This window comes from Cyprinus carpio, chromosome B23 (assembly GCF_018340385.1).
Source record: "Cyprinus carpio isolate SPL01 chromosome B23, ASM1834038v1, whole genome shotgun sequence".
Taxonomy (NCBI): Eukaryota; Metazoa; Chordata; class Actinopteri; order Cypriniformes; family Cyprinidae; genus Cyprinus; species Cyprinus carpio.
The window spans coordinates 4,656,972-4,681,629 of NC_056619.1; the positions used below are offsets into that span (position 1 = coordinate 4,656,972).

The 24,658-nt window shown below is 37.6% G+C and overlaps 2 pseudogenes; both read right to left on the reverse strand.

Annotated features, from left to right (window-relative positions):
• Positions 1–1,177: 1,177 nt before the first annotated feature.
• Positions 1,178–4,321, reverse strand: LOC122142022 (annotated as a pseudogene).
• Positions 4,322–14,080: 9,759 nt separating this feature from the next.
• Positions 14,081–24,658, reverse strand: part of LOC109065326 — a 30,079-nt pseudogene continuing 19,501 nt past the window's right edge.

The following is a 24,658-nucleotide window of genomic DNA, read 5'->3' on the forward strand; positions in this document are numbered from 1 at the left end:
TTTTACTTCAGACCAGTTCCAGTAATAAACCTTACACCCTGTTTTGATTTCATCTATTTATTGGATGATAGATTGGAAGATTAGAAGATTTCTAAAACCCTTGGCTCGGGAACTGGCATTTCTGCTGCAATATGTTAACAGTCCTTTGGTTTAGTGGAAGAACAAATCTGACCTCATTCACTGTATTTTTGGAAACATCTTCCTGTTTGCTCCAGAAAACAAATATGTTCTGCAATAAAGTTTTGAGTTGTTTTAGTTTTTCCTCTTTCCCTAATAAAAAGCAACCAATGTGTAGATTTCCCCATTCTGTACTGTAGTTATTTGATCTTGTTCAGATGGCTGTAATCAAAATTCAAAGAGGGCGTTTTCAGGATTCTGAGCTTTGGTTTCCACATATTTGTCCCAACTGCAAAACTCTGTACTGTTGTTGGATTACTCATGTGAAGGCACTGACCTTCAGTGTAAAACATTTTTTTTTTTTGTTTTTTTTTTTTTTTTTTTTTTTTTTTTACTTTTCTATCATCTGACAGAATCATCTGTCTGGCTGTAACACATTTTCCCATAATTATCTATTTGGTGACACATGGAGAGGATTTACGCACTAAAATGCACTTATGAGCACACAAGTGCAGAATTACAGGGACATACTGGTCCAATAATCTTATTTAAAGTTATTAAACTCTTGAAATTAACAAACGTATGTCTGGTTTTTCTTCTACTTCTAAACAGATTAAAAAAAAAAAGTGCCCAAAATATTCAAAACAAATATTGCATTACTCTCTAACACTTATATATCCACAGAGCTTTTGTTCAGGTCAAGGTCTCAGAACAGTCCAGATGGTTGAGCTGTTTCCTCTGACAAACTCTCTTATGACAAATTAAACTCAATTCAAGAAGTGACTCATCGAAACAATAAAACCAAGGGAGTTTCTGTTCAAATCTTTGGGTTCATTTGACACATAAATACACACAGCAAAAAATAATGTAGCATAAGCTGTCATGGCAAACATTGTCATTATGTATTTATTAGTCAACAAATTGAACAATATATACTCTTTGTATAATACAATATAATATTTCACATGAACATTAATTCTTTGTTCTGAATATGTTCTTGGCCATATACTGGAATTTTCAAAATATGAATATTTTCAGCCTAAAACTGTAAAATCCCCAATCTTAGCAATTAGATGAATGTATATAAAACAAAAGCAATCTTACTTTTATTTTTATGATAGGTAACAACATAATTTTTATTTTCTGTATTAACAATATAAATGGTGACTGAATGCAGGACTTTTTTATCTATACAACCTCTTTTTTTAAAAATGGAAACAGTGTCTAAAAATGTGACATTCATGGCGTGAATGCTGAAAAACAGCATGACCCAATCCAAGATAGCACCATTAAATGATGTTACCACAGCTGCTAGTTGTAGTCTTCTGCCAATGTATCCATATAGTTTGTATCTGCATAAAGCAAAAACCCAGAGAACAGACTGTCAGCCCAGCCAGGGTCAGCAAACAGGCCGTTCTGGTCCTTGTAGAAGATCTCCAGCCACACCTCATCCTCTGGGTTGAGAAACATCACTGTGGAGCCAGATGCCACGTCATGGTTCCCTGTGTTGGCATCAAAAGTCTTTATCCGGTACTGTCCATTCTGAACCAAACCAATGGCCAGGTGCTTGTTGGCCAGAGTGATGTCATAAGAAAAAGTAGTATATTCCTGGGTAAGCACAGATGAATTTCCCTGTCTCTGGGTTGTAGTGGCCACCCTCATTAAACAAGACTTTTGTTGAATTTTGATAGGTGCTTGCTCAGTGGGGTAGCTACTGGTGATGCCTACAGAGAAAGCGGATTTGGGCACCAAACTTCCACATCTGCAGATACCTGGTTCTCCCGGAGGGCCTCGTTGGCCCTTGACACCCTTTAGTCCGAGACGTCCTGGAGGACCAGGAGGCCCTAAATATCTCCAGGATCACCTTCAGGTCCACGCTTCCCAATGAAACCTCTCTCTCCACGTTCCCCTAGCTTTCCCGTCGACCCGACTCTACCTCTGAGGCCTGAAACAAACACAAGATGATGTTGATGTTAAGCCAAAAATCCTTTTAAACAATATCACAATTGCACTGGAAAGTTTTGCATCAAATAATTTGCCATTATGAGTGATGATGATGTGACATACAGCCAAGTATGGTGACCCATACTCAGAATTCGTGCTCTGCATTTAACCCATCCAAAGTGAACACACACACCGTGAAACACACACCCGGACACACACCTTGAGCAGTGGGCAGCCATTTATTGCTGCGGTCCCCAGGGAGCAGTTGGGGGTTCAGTGCCTTGCTCAAGGGCACCTCAGTCGAGGTATTGCCGGCCCGAGACTCAAACCCACAACATTAGGGTTAGGAGTCAAACTCTCTAACCGTTAGGCCATGACTTCCCATAAATACGGCTTCCCGTAAACACGACTTATTAATAAAAACCACCATACTCAGAATGCAGGATGCGGTTTGGAAACGCTAAAATGCTATGATGTATATCTTTCTGGAACTCAGATCTCTCCCAGGACTACAAATCTGTCATTTACATCATAAAAAAATTCCTTCAGTTCTTTATACTCGTCCTTAATATGATTTTTAACTGTGTGTGATTTATCAAAATTTGATAACCTGTCATTACGAATCAGAGAATTTACTGAACCAAATTTCCAAACAATATTCTCCTGCACATGTGTCAGACCCTGGTCCTGTAGAGCCACTTCCCTGCAGAGTGTAGCTCTAAAACACCTGCCTGGAAGTTTCTAGTAAACCCTGAAGACCTTCATTATCTGTTTCAGGTGTGTTTTGATTAGGATTGGAGCCAAAGCTAAACTCTCCAGGAACTGAATGTGACAACGCTTTTCTACTGCAAGGTTTCTCAACTCTGGCCCTCGAGGTCCACAACTTTCCTTCATAGTTTATGCTGGGTTCCAGACAACTTGAAAATTTGGATTTGTCCCACCACCTACTTGGAAATAACATTTAGAATGCTGCTTGAAGTCAAACATCCCACTTGGGAACTCAGGGCAGATCAATCAACCCCAACTTCATTTGACATCACTGCATCCAATGGGCAAGTGTGGAGCTTAAAAAAATTACACTTTAAGTTTGTAAACCTTAAGTTTTGATTTTTGTTTTCATAATGAATGATGTTTCCTCGCTCCTACGTCCTCGAGTCTGTGACCCGGAACTCAGCCATCTAGAAGTACATTCTCTAATTACACCGTGAGGAAGCAAGGAACGAGGTGGTGAGGAGGCTTCCTAACAAGTCACAAGTGATGATACACAGGTGTATCCAAAAGAAGTCTTTTTCAGTGAAAAACCTGATGCACATATAAATTCTCCTTCCCCTTCACATCTGTCATAATAACTTTTCATTTACATTTTACCTTTGACACTCTCTCACTGTACAGCACAGGACCAATGATTAGGAAACACAATCACAGAAATCGCCATGATTGCTTCACAATGCCATGTCTTTTGTTTGGGACAGCTGAAAATCATCCAGTGTGTCATGCTAGTGCTAAGGGGGTGGAGCTAAGATGCAAGGAAAGGTAGCAAGGATGTACAAATAAGAAATGAGAAGCACCCTTTGACAAATCATTTTCAGTTAACTTTAGCCGTAAACATTTATGATCGTTCACATCATCAGGGGACTAGCTTTGCCTGAGAAACCATTCAGTTGCTTAGGAAATGTGTCCCTCTACCTGGTTCTCCTTTTTCTCCTTTCTCCCCCTTCCGTCCATCCCTCCCATCTCTTCCTGGTGGAATTCCGACATGGCCATCCTCTCCACGAGGGCCCCAGGGGGTCCGGTCCTTTCCCGGGGCTCCTGGCACACCTGGAATGCTGCAAATAAACTGAGGCAGGGGTTCCTTTGGTTCTGGCCTCCAGCAGCTTGACCCATAATGCACTGAGAAAGTAAAGACACAGACCACACCCACAATCGTCCACATCCTCAGACCTAAGCACAAAAATGATAGAGCAAGGATTAAACAGAAACCAAATTGTTCACCCAATTTTGGGCTGATCTCTTCTTTAAAGGTCATGACACACTAAGCTGATGCTGAGTTGCCCAGTTTTTTGTGGTGCATGCCACACTATTGGCAATAGTCAGATTCCATCAGTGACTCTGATTGGCCTGTTCAGCTTAGTGAATCAGTGCAATGAGAAGAAAAACCAAAGTGGCAAAGGCAAGGAAAAAAATCAGAAGGCTCTGAATTGTCATTTTACATCTTCATCATTTCTGAGCATTCCAATACGCCAACATTTTCATTGGCCATCTGGAATTAAGTCCAGCTGATCACTATTATTCATATTCAAAATGTTAATGAAGGTGCTGCTTTGTTTACCGTTTGTACATCCGCAGTCTTAGTCAAATGATAAATACAGATGACTGCCACCTGCTGGTATGTAGAGCTGTTTCCGCTTGCGAAAGAACAGAACATACAGTACATGTGTTCAAGCACAAATTTTTGGCCTAGACCACAGGCAAAGCAAAACAACAGTCAGCTTTCATCCCCTGTCTGTTTTATGATGTCATTTTGGTGTGTCACAGGCTTAAAACAAGACTACAGGCAATCATGCCAGTGTATTTGTAAAAGAAATAAGAAGTGTCTCTATTTCAGAACGACAAACTGTTTCACATTAAGAGGAAGTTTCATAACAGATAATTTTATTGTTTAGACTTTTTGCTGACCACACATACACAGATATAAAAAAAAAGCAAATCTAATATAAATCTTACAAATGTATATACATTAAGTGCATGTGTTTATTATTTGCTTGTTATTGGATCATATCTGGGAAAAGATGTTATAAAATTGAAACATTTACTAAAAGAGATTTCAGATCAACAGGGGAATTTACCAGAGCCCAGTTTACAGAAATGAAAACACAATACTGAGACTCTTAAGAATGAAGAACTTGTCCAGTCTTGAAACAAAAACATTGGTAAAATAACACATGCATTTGTACCGTACTTAAAACAAGACTGCACAGCTTCTCAATTCATGTTTTCAAAAGGAAAATTAACTACATGAGCAGTTTATTATGATTGCACATCTGACTTTATCCCTGCCAAGTATTCCCAAAAAGGTCACATATTGTGTCCTTAAGAATTCAGATGTGCACCAGCATGCGATTACCTATAATGTGTGATTGTTCATACATCCACAAATATGCTGAACCCTTGCAGGACTTTGTGAGTTTTGACATCAACTCAGATGCATGGTATGCGGCAGAAGTCATCTTATAGGCCATTCTAAATTATGATATTGTAATGAGTCTGAGGCTCTGCTCCAGCTCATTCCAGAGCTACAACATCACTGAACTACTTCAGAAAGCAACATGAGTGTAAGACTCTGAATATACTGATTTCTAGTACCAAATTATTGTCATATGTTGTTGCATTAAATACATTTTGTCTTGTTTTTTTCAGTTTTAAATAAACATCCTTAAAATAAGATAAATGTATGTATTGCATTAAATTTAATTGTAAAAAAGAATTTTTTTCAAAGAATATATCAGTTAAGTTTTTTTTTTTCTTTACCCACTGGCATATATTATGCACAATTCAGAATTCAGAATTTTATGCATAATGCATGATAAATGACAGGTGTATGATTAACACACACACACACACACACACACACACACACACACACACACACACACACACACACACACACACACACTCACATACAGAATGTTATAAGGCTTTTTGTAATATTTGAAGATATTTTGAGTCATGAAATTATGCTTTCATTATTTAAGTTTGTAAAAAATTGCAAAAGACACCTGGAAATACACAGAAGAAGAAACGAGGCACATTGTTGTCATATTATTTGCCAACAGAGAGTTGGACTACATCCATGCTGGTGTTCTCATCTTTGGCTTTCTGGTATTTTGCACCTAAATATTGAGACCACCTGATTTTTAGCACTCAAATAAAGCATTCTGAAACCATACAAGCAATACAGAACATTGAAATTGTAGCTCTGTGGTTGTGTAAGCTGTGCTGCTCAGATATCAGAGATCAGGTTTAAATGAATCTCTACCAAACAAAAAGTTGCAGAAAATCATCTCGCCATTCAGAAATCTGTCCTTCATAGCTGTCCCAGCTAACAGAATTTTGTTACAAGAACGTTCCCCAAATATTCAGTGTTGGTTCTGGGAACATAAAAAGTGTTGGTTCTGGGAACATAAAAAATGTCCAGTTTTCTTGGTGTTAGAGGAACGTTTTTAAAAGGTATGATGTTCCTCAAACGTTCTTTCAACTTAATTTTGATTTACAAATTCAGCATTCTAGGAACGTTTGATTTGTAACATTCCAAACACATAAAAATATTCCAGTTTCCTTAATGTTAGTAGAATGTTATTTAAGGTTAGTATGATGTTCCTGTGAAACATTCTTTCACTCAATTAAATGCCTGCTGTGACAAACACTGAAAGAAAGAGAATATAAGAACACAGGAATCACCAACTTTTTTAAGCCACAGCATTGGATGAACTGAAGATAAAATACACTAAATCTCTCAAGATCTGATTAAACAACTCCAAAAAACAGCATTACCAGCTTCTATTTTTACTGACCAGATTGACCTTTATTTCTGTCAGACATCTACATCAGTTAGCTAATTGAGAATTAACAGAGGTTTAGATGTCTTGAAAATGTTTTGTTCACCATCATGTCACCATCATGGAGATAAGTGTTTAGAAAGATTAGTCTTTTTGTTGTGCTCTTGACCCTTGACTTTTGTTGAGTTGCTTCTTTTGCAGCAATTGCAGGTGTTTTCAGAAAACATTTCTGCGTTTGTAGAAACAGCTCAACATGTCTGTTTTAATAACAGAGAAACGACTGCATTAAAGTGGTTTAAATAACGCAAGACAATTTGAAAATAAATAATTGGTAACATTGTTGTTGCAATTTTAGAATGCTGAATGTTGATGTCTGTGACATCAACATTCGACGAATGAAACACAACAATGGTGACATACTTCATGCCAGCATACAAAACACATTCATGCTCCCAGCATGCATTGCTGCATTTTTTATTTTACTTATTATTATTTATTATTATTGTCACCATTTGTTGAGGTTTTGTATGATGAGTGCTGATGCCTACTAAGTGTGATGTATTAAACTTTTAAATAGTTTTTGGACACTCTTACATAAACCACTGAAACGTTAGATTTTTTTTTTTTTTTTTTTTACATGAGTTCATTACTTCTTTCTCATATAGCATTTTAAATCCAAAACTAAGCAAAACAACATAAAAAGCAGTTGTCTAAATGCAATTACTTAAATGCAGTCATTTGTCTGTTATTAAAAAAGACAAGTTAATCTGCTTTATCAATGCAGAATTTTTTACAAAAAAAAAACACCTGCATCTTGCTGCAAAAGAAGCAACTCAACAAAAGTCAAGGGGTCAACAGCAAAACCTAAACCAAACACTGATCGTGACCGTGACGGGTGACGTCAAACATTTTCAATAACACATCAACCTCTCACCTCTGTTAAATCTCTCAATAGGAACTGCTGTAGGTGTCTGACAGATAATAAAGTAAATCTGGTTAGTAACAATTTAAAGCTGGTAATGCTGTTTGTAGAGTTATTTTATCAAATCTTGAGAGATTTAGTGTCTTTTAGTCTTCAGTTCATCTAAGGCTGTGGCTGAAAAAAATTGTAGTTTTGTGTTCCTATTTCTTTCTTTCAGTGCTTGTTCACAGCATGGTGTTTGAATGAGTGAAAGAATGTTTCAGGAACATCATACTAACCTTTAAATAACATTCTACTAACATTAAGGAAACTGGATATTTTTATGTTTTTGGAATGTTACAAATCAACGTTCCTTGAATGCTGAATATTAAATCAAAATTAAGTTGAAATAATGTTTGAGGAACATCATACCTTTTAAAAATGTTCCTCTAATGTCAAGAAAACTGGACATTTTTTATGTTCCCAGAACCAACACTTAATAATGGAGAAACGTTCTTTCTAGTAACAAAATTCTGTTAGCTGGGGTACTCACTGATGAGCCAAGCACAGCTGTGAGAGCAGATTAGACCATAACACAATTAAACGCTCTTAAAAATCCAGTTTTGTGATGCGTGAATGCAATGAAACATCTGTGACATTCATCAAGTGTGAAATACTACCAAACATCCTCCTTTGAGAGACAAACACTGTTTACTAACTAACAAATCTGTCCCATCATAAAACTGTAGTCTGGAAAAAGTTCACCCTAAAAAAAAATGAAAACTGATCATTTACAAACTTTCATGTTTTTTTCCAGCCCATATGTATTTCTTTTTTGGAACACAGAATGAGTGAAATTTCTATCATAATAGTGATCCTTATACTTGTGGACTATTCAAAGTCTTGAAAAAGTTTTATGGTGAGAAACAGAAGTAAATCTAGAGGTTGTTACCTATACATTTTTTTTTAAAAAAAATAAGATATTATTGTGGGTTTGAGACAGCATGAGGGTGAGTAAAACATGAGACCTGATCTTAAAAAACCAAAAAAAAAAAAAAAAATATTATAATATTCTCTGATATCTTTGAAAAGCACAACAAATGGTTCTAAATCAAAATACTGCTTTTATTAAAAAGTTACATCTCACAATCACAACCATCCCAACTGATGACAAAACCATATAAAAATATTAACAATATTTAACCAAATGCAGTATTAAACAGATCCTGTTTTAATACATGCTCTAAACAACAAAAAATAGTGACTTGCCAGTTTTCTGTCGCAGGACTGTTTTCGTTGTGCTGATTTACGATTTCAGTGATGTCCTTTACTGTTTGAACTCCTCAGTTTGGGCTGTGTCGTATTGTTCTCGGCTTTAAAATTTTTGTCTTTTACTTCTCTTCTTTTTTACTTTCTGTGCATCCATGAATAAAGCCAAACATTTGGAGCAGATACGTATATATGCCTTAATCATCTCTCCCTCTGTACTGCTGTGACTCTCTCTGACTTCTCTCTATCTGTCCTGCATGCTTCTCTCTGTCTCCGGCCCTCTCTGTTCATCAATCTCTCTAAATGAGTGCATTTCTGCAAGATGCTTTTGCAGTGATCTTTCAGCATTCCTGATTTACTTGTGGGGAGAATTTTGAACCACCCACTTGAAAGACACACCTCCAGCGTTACTCAGTGAGATCACAGATTAGCTACAGCAATCATACACTACACACTCAACGCAGCAGTGGAGAATTTCTCAAATGAAACTGCTGCACAAACTGCAGTTTTATATTTTATTTTTGTTTTCTAATTCTCATTCCATTCTTTTTTTACTTTCTATTCCATTTCATGAACACCGTTTTCCCCTACCAACCACACATTAATATCCACAGTCTGCACGAATTGTTCAGCTCCTTCAGGCTTAAGTTTTGGCTTAGACCTGTAGCTGCTAAACCTCACATATCTGGAGTGAGTTCACAAAGAGTCCAGGCTGCAGGGACAAAGAATTTAGAACAATTCTAATCTATAGAAGTGTAATAATTTTACTTTATATCCTTGGTGCACCCATCCCATTTCTCAATTTCTTCAACCGTTCACAAATTATACTTTTGGCTTTGGGAAATACTGACCACAGTTTTGTGAGAGCACTGTTTTCTACAATGACCATAAAAAAGCTGCATTATTCCGTTGCATTTAGGGGAAATTTTTGCTCAAATCAAGCTCTTTCAGGCCAGAGGGTTTTGATCTCAGAGCTGAAGCCAGAGATGAACGTGGCAGCCTGGAGAATATGGCAAAAAGCTTTAGTTATGATTATCAAAATTAGTTAAAATTACAAGAATGAGTAAATCTAGCTACTGGAGATTTATGATCACCTCTACATATTGAACTACGATGTTCATTAATGCAGGTGCGAAGTTGTCTGTTTGTTTTACCAATCTATTGAAGCCCGCATGGACAAGTCAAAAAATAAAAAACACTGGTAGAGCTGCAAGTGATGAAACTAGTTATTCTTGTGTTGTTTTTTAGTTGCAAAACTTGACACAAAAGTGCTTCTTCCTCCAGGGGGCGCCTGAAGGCTTCATGCATTCAATTCCTCTATTTAAGCTGCAAATTAAAATCTCCATAAAATGATTTAAAAAAGTGTTTCCTCCCTTCCGTTATTCACAAACAATACAACTTCTCACTAAATGTTTAAAAAAAAAAAACAACAACCAGGAAAACCAATTTAACAGATATTTCATACAAAATAATACAGCTGAGACGTGGCTTTTGTCTGAACAGAATGGGTCTTTATTCAGGAAAATGAAAGAAAAGATTGTAATCAACCACCCCAATTTAAATACAAAACAAATCAAAATAAGGAACAACATGATATTCAGTTTGCATATCAAAGAGCCACTCAGTAATAATTACAGTCTGAACACTTCATAAACCACTTGCGTGAATCTATACACAAACTTGATTTAGAAACTAGAACATTAGAAACAATATTACATAAGATTTTAGCTTTAAAAATAATTCCAAATTGAAATAATATTTTAGCAGTTAGCATCATAAAATTATAATATTCATATCTTTCCACGTAAAAATACAAAATAATATTAATGACATATAATATGAAAAATTATCCCAAATATTTTGCTACTATTAGAGTAAAATAAAAAACAAAACAAGAAACAAAAACCAAACCAACGAACAAAAATATGCATGAAAAAGTTTTCTCCTTTTGTTAGCAAAACACTATCCAAACTAATACAATCATTTACATCAGTACAAAGATATCTGGATTTTAAAAATAGTTGCAATGAAAAAAAGGGGGTTTCATCTTTTCTGACAGTAAAAAATAAAATAACACTGTGAATCAGAAATTTGCAAAAATATGCAATGAAAAAAATAAATCTGCATTAAAAAGGTATACACTGGCAATTCTCACTTTTTTATACAAACATTAGAAACAGTATTGCACGTCACAACACAGATTCGAGGTTAGTAAAAGCCTTTCAAAATGTGTTATATTCAAGTTTCTGAGTATCAGTGAGGGGAGGGCTGATACCCCTCCATCTAACCAGGGAGAGTCTCAAGTGTTTTCCATGAACATAGTAGAACCCTCAATGCTTCCTTCCTTCAAATTAAATACACGACCAACTTAAATAGTAATCAAATCGATGTGTGCTAAGCAATAATACATAAATAGATTGATTCAATCACACACACAACTGCATGGACGATTCAAGAAACGGCCTTTTGCGTCTTCCAGCGTGACGCTGCGTGTGAACGTAACCATAAATACGTGGGGCAAATCAAGTGAGAGAGGAAATAGAAAAATACAATTTAAATCAAATAGTTATCTGTCTACAAAAATAGTCAAATAAATAATGATTTTTTCAAAATGACGACGACAACCAAAAACCCACACATACATGTACGAAGCAACAGTGTTGAACACGGAAAATGGAGCGTGCTACTTGTCACCGACGGAGCGAAAGACACCGATGACGATGAAGCGGCCATCTTGTTTAGCTCCCAGAAACACTTTCGCTACGTACTCCGAGTACACGGCAGACTGCCGTCATCGCTTAAATAGAATCTGGGTCCAGCCATCTTACACAATCAAATAAATTACTATGCAAAAAAAAATAAAGATATTTAAATTATCCAATAGACTTAAAATAGGTCGCAATTCTTCCAAATAGTATACAATAAAAGGTGATGTGATACAAAATTAAAGAGACTGTTTTTTGCGTTTGACATCCAAACGTCAGAGGGGGAGTCAGGGGACTGGTTCTCTAAGAGGAGAAAAGAGAGGAGAGAAATCGATAAAAGGTAGTGCATTACGTGTCCTCGAGAGTCTGGAAACAGGCGACACATCGACAAATAAATACACACATATATGCAATAAATAAACACACAATCTCAGCTCACTGTTGACACTTAAAAGGTTTAAATCACAAACACAATCTCAACAGTACTACAAGGGTACCAACCCAAGAACTCAAGAATATATAGAGTGCAAAAAGAACGACAGACAGACAGAAAGAGCGATACAGTACTGAACGACTGGTCACGGCACCAGTGGCCATTGCTTCTGTTGAGATTGTCCATAAGACTGATCCGAGCGAAAACGCAAACTCTACAAAAATATTTGCGACAGGGTTCTCTCTCCTCTCTTTTCTCTAGGTCTGTTCTTACCAATAGATTTCATTTGGAAATTATACTACGAACCACACGGTACCCACCATGCACAGACAAAACGACCAAGGGTACGATTCCTTCGGCGAATTCCTACGAACTACACATATCAAAGTCCTGCGCTCTATCGCAATAAATCGAGGGGTGGCATTCAGGGGTGTTCAGGAAGGGCAAAGGTTAAATGTCGAGAGACGATCCTCTAGTAGAAGATCTAGTTTTCGTAGAACTGAAACCTCAATTCATAACTAGACTCACACGGCACGAAGACAAGACACGAAAACCACAGGACAGCACACAGTCCTCTTGACTAATTATCGAGTTACAAAATGGCAGAACGTTCACTACTCTCTAACTAACATCCTTCTCTCGTAATAAGTTCGTAAAGGAATCATCACAACAACGCATGCAAAGGTTTTACGAAGAATTTTACACATTTTTTTTTTTTCCTTTCGTTATAGTATTGATTATCTTATATATATCTAAGTGTCTGACCTTTTTACGCCTCATGCTACATAAATTCCGCTGTAAAACTTATCATTAATATGCATCATGTTTTGTTTGTGGTGTTTTTTTTTCTGTCTTATATGTGCTGGTAACCTTTACACTGCATGCAAATGATGTACAGCCACAAACATGCACGCAAGTTTTCACATTCTGTGTTTCCATGGCGACGGTCGGCAATGCCGGCCGTGCGATAGGGAACGGACTGCATTTCTGTGTATCGCCAGTGACGTCACAATGGCATTACATAGAACACAGACACTATCTATTCGTTATTATCCTATATAGCAGCAAAGCTTCTTCTATAGCTTGTGATTAAATTGCAAGAATAGAGCAATAACAAGCCAGATTAATATTCTGAGGTATTGTCTTTTTTTTTTGCCAGTGGAAAATGGAAAGTCTCAGTAATTCGTTATTGAATCATTCCTATTCCTGTTAAGAGCATCATTGGAGCGAAACATCAAAGGGGATGGGGGGGGGGGGGGGGTTTAAGCTTACTATTTTTTTTTTTTTTTGTATATTCCCGCGGCAAACGTCTCGTTTTTAGGACGCTCATAGTTTTGCTAACCTTTGGTTCGAGAGATCCAGGGCAGGCCTCAGAGATTACGTCATCAAGGGTTTTCCAGAGACAATTGCGCACTTTGCCCACTTGGGGGGGGATTTAGCAGCAGACGGACACACGACGGACAGAACGAATGAACAGTACGGACAGGCTGCCCCCCCAAGCGAAAACATTCTCGTTTCTACTTTTTTTAAATCTCACATATTAAAAATAATTTGAAAAAAAAACTACAAAAAAATCAATCTCTTTTGTTTTCTTAATCTCCTTTTTTTAAAACACACGAACGTACCACAAAAACTCTGTTCCGAGCCCTGAGATGTACAGGGAGGGAGGAGAAAGAAGTGGTTTGGTGAAATAAACTTGTAGTGAGTTTAAACTGAGGCTTGTAGTGTGTTTCAAAAGATGGCTGCTACAAAAGATAAAGATATATTTATATATGTATAGTCTATACTATTCTCTATATACTGTATACGGTTATTACTATCATACTGACAGCTTGGGTTCAGGGGCCAAACTAAGCATCTTTTTCTTTCCCGCAGCACTATGTGTTGTTCCTCTGCGGTCGTTCTTGCATGGTGTTCCGCTCCCGCTCAGCACCCTGGAGTCCTCAGTTCCAGCGGAAGTGGATCTGGCGGGGGGGGAAGGTCTGCTTCCCTCTTTGACCAGCGGCTTGTGGAACTCACGGCCGGCGCGGGAGTGGATGTTTGCCCATGCAGAACTCCGCAGTTAATACTAGCAGGCAGGTGCGTTGGCGCAAAAGAACGGTGGCGAACTTTCCACCACAACGTGCCCCCTGTCATTCGTCGCACAGCTGGTCATCTAACCCATACGGGCTGCTTCACCTCCACCTGTGTGAAATGAATAGCAGAACACAGTAGTTTAATTTAAATTCTGGTAAAGTACAGGGACTGATATAGCTACATAAACAGTACCATGATCAGTGTCGTCGCGTAATGCATAATACATTGCTAAGTAAATTGATTACTTTTTCCTTGAAAAAAAGTTAAAGTAAGGGATTACTCTCATTTATTTTATTTTTTTTCATGTAACCTTCTTCATTTAAATTATTTGGTCAGTTCAAGAATAATTTATACAAATTTATTATATTTATTTGTTTTTTTTTTTTTTATAAAATCAGTTTCATGTTTATCCTTATATTATTCAACTGGTTGAGGTTGATATGGAATTTCAAAAGCAATTCGTAATAAGAAGTAATGCAATGCTTTATAGATAAAGTAATTTGTATATTAATCTGACTTACAACTGTGCTTCTTTCGTTTTTTAGCGTAACTTCCCAACGCTGACCATGATATAGCTATTTTCTGCATATGAATTGGACTATAAAGTGATGGGTAAATAATGGCACATTTATAGCACTGGGACTACTCAACTATCTCATTATATTAATCAAAGGTTTTAAATATTTTAAGAAAATACAGTATTACAATATCTAAAATCTAAGATTTGGGATAATTATTACATGTAGTTATATTCAACAAGTGCACTTAATTGTACTGAATGTGCATTTGTAGTGTTAATCAAATCTTAAATAAAACTACTGGAGATAATATAATGTTATCATAAAAAAACTAAGTGCACTCGTTTTTGACTATGTTTTTCTTAACACACACAATGTGACGGATGAACTGAAATAAATATCAGTTGCATTGTGGCATATGTTTTCTTTGTTATAATACTACACATTTTTGCCAAATCTAGCAAGTTACTTGGGTATTGTAGGTACACAGGAAAAAAAAATAGCATTCTATGCACAGTAATGCATAAGATACACTAAGAGAAAGTATGGTAATGTGCTCTTCTGGGGTGCGTTTCTCAAAAGCATTGTTAGCTTACTATGGTCATTAATTCCATTGAACTCTATTAGTAACAACAGAACTTGCGACCATAGTTGCTTCTGGAAAACGAACCCCTGGATGTTAATAGTCTCTAACAAACATGTAAGTGCAGGGCTCCAGACTGCGCAGCAGATGGCAAAAATTACGCAAATATTGAGGAAGCGATGGTACTGATGAAAAGGAATGGGATGAATGTTAACAACTTTCATTACCATAAAACTATAAACTATTATTAAAGGTCATCAGCTTGCATTGAATAATCCCATGTTGTAGCAAAAAAAAAAAAAAAAAAACCAAATCAGTGTGTTTGTGCGACCCAACTGAGAAAGTTAGTCGCAAAAAAGAACAACCAGTGGGAAGAATGAGTTTAGAGCCCTGAAGTGGCTGTCTATTTCCCCGTTTGTCGATGTCGCCATGCTGCAGCTGGACGAATCGGGCACTGATTGCAGCGATGTAGTCAGCTCTGCTGATTGGAGAAGGCCACACGCCCCGCCCCCTTTGGGTAACTTCAGCTCTGGATCAGTGTCAATACCTGCATAACACACTCCACCATACAAGCGGTCCATGATCATCGCCAGCTCCACTGCAGAGAAAACATACCATTAAAAAACACACATGGAAGACCATAAGTTGAAATTGTCACATCAGTTAAAAGGAAATTAATACATTAAAAAATGTAAAGAACTATTGAATAGAAAAATATTACTACACACACACACTTTCTTTAAAAAATGTTTCAATTTTAATTTATTTTTGAAAATTAATTTTAGAATCTTTGTGATAATTGGAATCTCTTCACATTGTGTACATATGCAGCAATTTATAACAAATACAACAAATTGTCATGTGTTTAGCGTACCAGCTCTGAGTGGACGTGGCACTCCTCCTACAAAGATGGCTTTGCGGGGGTCCACCCCCCCCAAGGTTGAGAACCGTCCATCACAAAATCACTGTCACTCATATTCCATGGACGAATCTGGACCTGAAAAACCACATACAGATCCCACATATAAAACACAGTGTACGTGACAACATAAAAAAGAATCGCATGTATTTTCATTAAATGTGCACTTGTAGTGTACTTTAAATCTAAAATATAATATTAAAGAAAACAAACTGCTCCTGAGAGCTACCATCCTGCAGACTTCAGTTCCAACCCTGCTCCAACACACGTGTCTGTAATAATCAAAGTAGCCCTGAACAACCTTTATTAGCTGGTTCAGGTGTGTTTGATTGGGGTTGGAGCTGAAATCTGCAGGACAGTACCTCCAGGAGCAGGGTTGGAGACCCCTGCTATATTTAAATCAAAATGTTTTTTGAAAAATGCCTGTTTTTTTGCATGTCTCTTTAAATGCAAATGAGCTGCTGCTCCCTGCCCCCTTTTCCAGAGAAGGGTTGTGTTAAAATGTTAAAATTCTCTACTTATGATAATTCACAAACTAAATAACAGCGATTGGCCAATCAGAACTTGGTACTGTAATAAGCTGCTCACAAGCGGAAGCAAGTTTTCATAATTTTTTTTTCCCACAAAATGGTTCAAGCATAACTTTTGAAGTTCTGTAAAGAAGAAGATAACAGAAAAAGGTATTCCTTGATTATAATTTAATGACATTCCCCGACATTATGTTATTGTGCTGTATGTGTGACTGTGAGGGATTGAGAGACGATAATAAACCTGCCTGATTTATCTACAACTGCTCTGTGTACCCATAAATACACATGAACTAGAGACGAAATGACTGGGCAACATGGGCACTATCTTCTCTAATACATTAGAAAAAACTGTTGCCCCCATCAAATTGAAAAAGGTTAGAGAAAAACGTACTGTGCCATGGTACAACAGTAATACCCCTCTCTCAAGAAAGAAACTCGTAGTCTTGAGCAAATATGGAGACAAACTAACTTGGAAGTTTTTTAGAATTGCGTGGAAAAAAACAGTATGTCCATCTAAAGACAGGCTCGAAAAACTGCCAGGGCCGAGCATATCCACAAACTCATCAGAAAGACAACAACCAAACAATCCAAGGTTTTTATTTAGCACAGTGGCTAGATTAACAAATAACCAGACGCCACCCGATCTAAATATTCCCTCACAGTTAAATAGTAATGACTTTATGAATTTCTCTTTCTTCACTGATAAAATAGATAACATCAGAAATACAATAACAAATGTAGATTCTACAGCGTCTAATACTTCGGTTTCATCTATCGCACACAAAGATAAACTGCAGTCCTTTACAACTATAGGACAGGAAGAGCTAAATAAACTTATCACTGCATCTAAAACCAACAACATGTTTATTAGATCCTGTACCCACTAAATTACTGAAAGAGTTGTTACCTGTGCCTGTAGCAGAAAAAACCGCTTCTCCATATTATTAAACTCGTCGTTATCTTTAGGTCACGTCCCAAAACCATTCAAGCTGGCGGTTATTATTAAGCCTCTTATTAAGAAAAACCACAACTAGATCCTAGTGAACTGGCAAATTACAGACCCATTTCAAATCGTTCCATTTATGTCTAAAATTTTAGAAAAAGTTGGGTCTGCTCAATTGTGCTCCTTCCTGCAAAAAAAAAATGATCTCTATGAAGAAATTCAGTCGGGATTCAGGCCCCATCATAGCACAGAAACTGCACTTGTTAAAATTACAAATGACTTGCTTCTTGTGTCAGACCAAGGCTGCATCTCATTGCTAGTTTTACTTGATCTTAGTGCTGCGTTCGACACCATAGATCACGACATACTCATAGATAGATTACAAAACTATACAGGTATCCAAGGGCAGGCTTTAAGATGGTTTAGACCCTACCTGTCCGTTCGCTACCACTTTGTTTATCTAAATGGGGAGTCATCTCTTTATCACCAGTAAAAATATGGAGTTGCCCAAGGATCTGTCCCAGGTCCTCTGTTATTTTTCAATATACATGTTGCCCCTCTGTAATATTATTATATTAAATTCAGATAAGACAGAGATATTATTTATTGGACCAAAAAACAGTACACAGAATCTCGTAGATTACAATGTGCAACTAGACAGATGTACTGTTACTTCCTCTATTGTCAAACATCTGGGTGTTATATTAGACAGTAAATGCCTTTTGAAAATCATATTTCCCATGTTACAAAAACAGCATTCTTCCATCCAAGAAACAATGCCAAGCTACGAAACATGTTACCTGTTTCTGATGCAGAAAAGCTAGTTCCTATGACCTCTAGACTGGACTATTGTATTGCATTACTAGCTGGTTGCCCTGCATCCTCAATAAACAAGCTACAGGTAGTCCAAAATGCAGTGGCTAGAGTCCTTACCAGGTCAAGAAAATATGATCATATTACCTCAATACTACAGTCTCTGGACTGGCTACCTATTAGGTTCCGTATCAGTTACAAAATATTATTACTGACTTATAAGTCCCTTAATGGTTTAGCTCCTGTGTACCTAACTAGTCTTCCATCATGCTACAATCCATCACGCTCCCTAAGGTCACAAAAACGCTGGACTTTTGATAGTACCTAGGATAGCAAAGTCCACTAAAGGAGGGGTAGAGCTTTTTCGCATTTGGCTCCCAAACTCTGGAATAGCCTTCCCTGATAATGTTCGGGGTTCAGACACACTTTCTCTGTTTAAATCTAGATTAAAAACACATCTCCTTGGCCAAGCATTTAAAATAATACATCTCATAATTTTGGACTGCACTTATACCTGATCAAATGCGCATTATTATTCTTTACCTTGGGTTAAACTAATTAATTTTAACTTGGCTGGAACAGCAGCTATGCTAATTATGTCTCTATTTGTCTCTCTGTTTTTGCCACGGGATTTAATTTTTTAATTTTGCATAATAGGAGCCATCTAAAGGAGTACGCTTATTTTGATGTGTTAACTAACACCCACTTATGTATGTGTTTGTGTGGACTCACGGGCTTGTCCTTTGATGGTGGGGCTGGACACACACAGGTAGAGTTTTTCCCGTCCTCCTCCAGACAGGCTTCGATCAGCGCCTGAACTGAGCTCTCCTCTTGGAACAGGAGGAAGGCATAAACCTAGACAAAAACCCTCAACAGTCACTCACTGTAACCATGACAGCTCGGTGTAACATACGATTTCTGACTGAATGAATAAAAACTAATCACAAGAACCAGAGGCACTGGGGAGATTCTTGCTAGTTCTAGAGAACATTCATTATTACATATTCCATAATATATATTTAAAACATTTAAATTAGTACACTTCAAAAACAGAAAGAGAATTCTAATAGTTCTACTATGTGAAAAACAGTAATAGTGTCTAGTACAAAGTATGTACATGAGGTTTCTGTTGCTATGTTTGCTATGAATTTGGTGATTTTTTCTAGAAGTACCTTTAGGGGGGAAGTAAGACTTGCTCTCTGCTTTGTGTGGCCAGTCAACAACCAGATGACCAAAGCGCCGAAAACTGCTTGTGATTTCATCTGTGGAAAAGATGAGTTTGTGACAACCAGACAGAGACTAGAGAGAGCAGCAGGAACTGCTGCAGATCCTTTTTCATAAAGATACATAATGATTTTTATGAGGTTAAGAACTTTAAAGCTGAAAATGTCAAAATTCATTTTAAATATCACATAGGTATGTCACATACCATTCAAAAAATCATCCTTAAATACATACGTTACAGTTCAAAAGCTCTGTCAAACGAACCTTCATCGATATCAGGTGGCAGTCCACCCACAAACACTTTGCGGGAGAACCTCTCAATGCGCTCCCCGTTCTGATGGGGGTAACAGTGAGGAGATCCCAGGACCCCCGGGACCCCCTGGTTGCCATGGCCGTCATCTAGAAGGCTGTCATCAATGGGAAAGAGGGAGGAACGTCCTGTTAAAAAGTAAATGACAGGTAAGGACACTTCTTTTCACCTGGTATTAATATCCATCTTTGGTGATCTGATCAGCAATACACATCTCAAATGCAACTCTGGTGACCACTGAAGAGGAAAGTCTCAAAACAAGGGCCCTTATTTTAGTGCAATGAATATATATTACATTAACAAGTGTATGGCGTTATTTCCCTGTCAAATGTCGAGAGCGCATTATTGTAGCGCGAAAGTATACATTAATATAATATGCGAGCGCGAATCTCTCTGCTCGCGCACGGGATATAATGTGCCCAAGCGCGAATCTCTCTGCTCGCGCGGGATATAATGTGCCCGAGCGCGAATCTCTCTGCTCGCGCGGGATGTGCGGAGCGCGAATCTCTCTGCTCGCTGGCGGAATATAGGAGCGCGAATCTCTCTGCTCGCGCGCGGGAACTGGGCGCGCGCTCTCAGATACACGTTGCTCTTGTAAGAATTTTCTCTGGGCTCGCTCAGAGAGTATGCCTGCACTTAAAACATGTTCAGTGCAATCGCGAATCTCTCCTCTTCACTTAAAGTACAGCGTGTATGTGCTTAGACTGTGTCCCGTGCGTTCGCGCATGGCCAAGTACTCTTCTCTTCGAATTCTTTTCTCTTTGCTCTTGGCATAAGTCAAAACGGCAACAACCAATCAGAAATAGGCTCCAACGACTGACCAATGAAAATGCGACATCGTACATGGAATCTTATTGGTTGATATTGAACCACACATGGAACACATGGGAACAAGTTCACTGAAGTTCAGTCAAGACGAGCCGAGATGGATCCGCTGAATCGACGATCTCAGGTAACCAGTTTTTATTTGTTTTGATGTTAAATATGTCAAATGTATCTTAGAATTGTCTGGGAAGAGGGCGATTGGATTATTTTACATATAAATTACCTAGACTGTCAACCACATTGTTCACACTACGTGCCATGCCCTGATAAGTAACACATTGTCTCTTGCAATCACACCAGTGATTAAACATTAAGTACGTAGCGAGATCAACTGCTAAATTCAAATCTGAACAAATATTTCGGGGGAATAAGATAAGGGGGCAAAATGCCCCAGTAAAATTATGTTATCTATGGCTGTCACGAATGAAGTGATGTGAAATCACACCAGTGATTAAAACATTAAGTACGTAGCGAGATCAACTGCTAAATTCAAATCTGAACAAATATTTCGGGGGAATAAGATAAGGGGGCAAAATGTCCCAGTAAAATTATGTTATCTATGGCTGTCACGAATGAAGTGATGTGAAATTAATGAAAAGTGTCATCTGCAATGGATTTTCTTTATCGCGGATTGCAGCGTTGAGTGTTATAATCAATCACGCACTGTTTTTTTATTATTATTATTATTATTACTTTTTTTTTATCTAAAAAAATCTCACTTTCAATGGGCATGGCACGTAGTGTGAACAATGTGGTTGACAGTCTAGGTAATTTATGTGTAAAATAATCCAATCGCCCTCTTCCCAGAAATTTCTAAGTTACATTTGACATTTAACATAAAAACAAATAAAACTGGTTACCTGAGATCGTCGATTCGGCGGATCCAACTCGGCTCGTCTTGACTGAACTTCAGTGAACTTATTTCCATGATGGGTCGTTCGCGAACTCTAAGAGCCGGCTCTTGTAGGGTGAACGACGAGAGAGAACAAAACAAAACGCCAGCCATAAATTAGAAGTACAAACTAGTTATGGGTCGTTCGCGATTTGTTTGTTTATGTAGTAATGATGTAATGGATGCATTTTATTTTATTTAAAATAATTGACTAATTCAAAGAAAAAAAAAAAATTATATAGGCCTAAAGGCGCACATATTCGTTTCGACTGTCTGATCAGCCTCACATTCTGCTCCTGTCAATTATACACGAGGTGTCAACCAATTATATGGCATGAGGGAGGGGCCGAGCCATCACACACACACCACACACACAGTGTCAAACTCGGAGAAGAAACCGCATCAGCCCCTCGATAGTAAGGCAGCTTGCATTTCTGAATGCAAATCTCTCATAAAATAAAAATATGATCAGGATTGTGTGTGTGTGTTCATGCTAGTTATACAAAACATAACTAGTGAGATAGTTCATGCTGGTTATATAACATGCCAAAAAAGAGGGACCAGTTTAATCCTTTCAGTTATTTATTTTTCTTTAATATGGGTTCTATTATGTTCTATTATTTTTCTTTAATATGGGTTCTATTATTCTAATCTATTCAGATTGTATTTGTTTTATAATGTTGTTGTTTCTATACATTAAAAAGTTGTAATTTAAATGCAAATGTTTGATAGTATTGTTTTTTTTTCATAACAAATCAATGCATTTTTAAAGAAATTGTGAGACATTGTAATGATTTCATTTAATAATTTAATTAGAAATGTTTTCACACCCATCATAGTCAAAGCATTATTGTTTTTTAAAGAGCCGTTTGTGAGCCAAAAGAGCCTCTTTTCAGTCAGCTGAGTCAAACGAGCCGGCTCACGAAAAAGAGCCGAAATGCCCATCAACCAAAAAGATTTCATGTACGATGTCGCGTTTTCATTGGTCAGTCGTTGAAGCCTATTTCTGATTGGTTGTTGGCATTTTGACAGCGTTTATGCCAAGAACAACGAGAAAGAATTCGAAGAGAAGAGTACTTGGCCATGCGCGAAAGCACGGGACACAGTCTAAGCCACATACGCGCTTACTTTAAGCGAAGAGGAGAGATTCGTGATTGCACTGAACACGTTTTAAGTGCAGGCATACTCTCTGAGTGAGCCCAGAGAAAATTCTTACACAAGAGCAACGTGTATCTGAGAGCGCGAGCACGCCCAGTTCCCCGGGCTCTCGCGCTCGCACATTATATCCCGCACGCAAGCAGAGAGATTCCCGCTCCGCACATTATATTAATGTACTTTCGCGCTACAATAATGCGCTCTCGACATTTGACAGGGAAATAAATGTATAGGGTTGGTTTTTAATTTTGACATAGCACATTTGTTTCTAACTACCTCTGAATGTGGTTTGAGTGATTGGATCAATCTGAACCCTGTTCACTCATATATTTAATGCTGTCCGATTGTGATCAGACCACCTAAGATAGATAATAACAATGTAATTTATTTATGTGCGTCAATGCATGTATGAATCATGGCTTGTGTCAGTGAACTGCGGCTCTCAGTCAGTATAAGCCTCAAAAACACAAGTAAGCCTCCACTATATTGATAAACTCATCAAATTGTTGCTAGCGGTCAATGACGAGTTCACAAAGAGCATTGTACACACATATACACCATACACAGACACAGAATACTGCCATGCTAACACAGATAGCGTAACAAACAGTGGATTTTACCTCGTCGTCTCCCATATCTCCTGGCTGCATGTGAACAAAAACAATACAGGACACTATGAAACAACTGACTGAAAGCTTATCTTCACGTTTGTTCCCTAAGGCAACAGATATACTTGACGGTAGCATGCAGATGGTGATATGACCAACATATATGACATAATTATTTTTTGCTGAAAATAAGGTTGTTACAATGCCGAAATTTTAGATACCAGTAAAACGGATACCAATTTTGATAGACTAATTGGTTTTGATTAACAATTAGGACACAGACAGTGGCAGGTTTATTAGGCTGCTGTCACTTTAAGACCTAATGCACGGATCCAATGTACTAACGTACATCTGATTTTCTCCCAACTGTTTGAAATCAAAACACCAACTGTGTTTGCATGAATACTTGCAAAAACAAACATTCAGTTAATTTTATTTATTTATTTATTTGGTGTAGCCTATTTCACCATTTAGGTGCAACCCAATTTAACTACAAATACCTACACATAATGTGATTTGTTGGAAAAACGTACATCACAATTTGTAATAAAAAAAGCATCAACCTGCAGCCCTAACCCTCAGTGTGGTGTGGGCAGGTTGTATGAAATGTCCAAATGAAACCTAATATAACATGCAAATTTGGAACCCAATTTACCAAAATGCAAGGTTAGGAGACTGTGCTGAGCTGCAGTAGTCTGCATTTTATGACATTCTCATTAACTGTGTACAATCTGGCTGGAAAAGGTTGAAGATGTTGCACCTTTTTTATTTAAACAATTGATATACTACCCACCCCTAGACAGACCAGCATCAAAACCAGCATAAAACTGTCTTTTAGTCGACTGATAGGTCAGTAAGAAGAAAGCATCAAAACCAGCATAAAACTGTTAAACAATAATTAAAAGTTATTCTATATTCCAGAAAACCTCTTCACACCTTACTCCGAATAATCACATGATGCACAGCACAAGTTCCACTGGATCAACTGACTAATATTAGTGAAAGCTCTTAAAAATCATGTGATCTATACTAACACGTCCTTCTCGCTCATGTGATCCAAACAAGCTCCACGACCAGTTACAACAGCACACAAGACAGAGATGTCAGAGATGCCTATGCACATGATGAGGCCTGCATTTATCTAATGCATTGTAAGCCTAAGTAGACTGCAGAATCATTATCACCAAAGATTTCTAAGATCAACTTAGCTCACAATGCTTTCGCCAGGACAGGTTGGTCCCCCACCCCATTGCCCCTCTTTTGTCCCTACTTTTTTTAAAATTAATTTATAATTAATTAAATTTTCCTTTACTATAAAGGCAAAATCACAAAAGGAT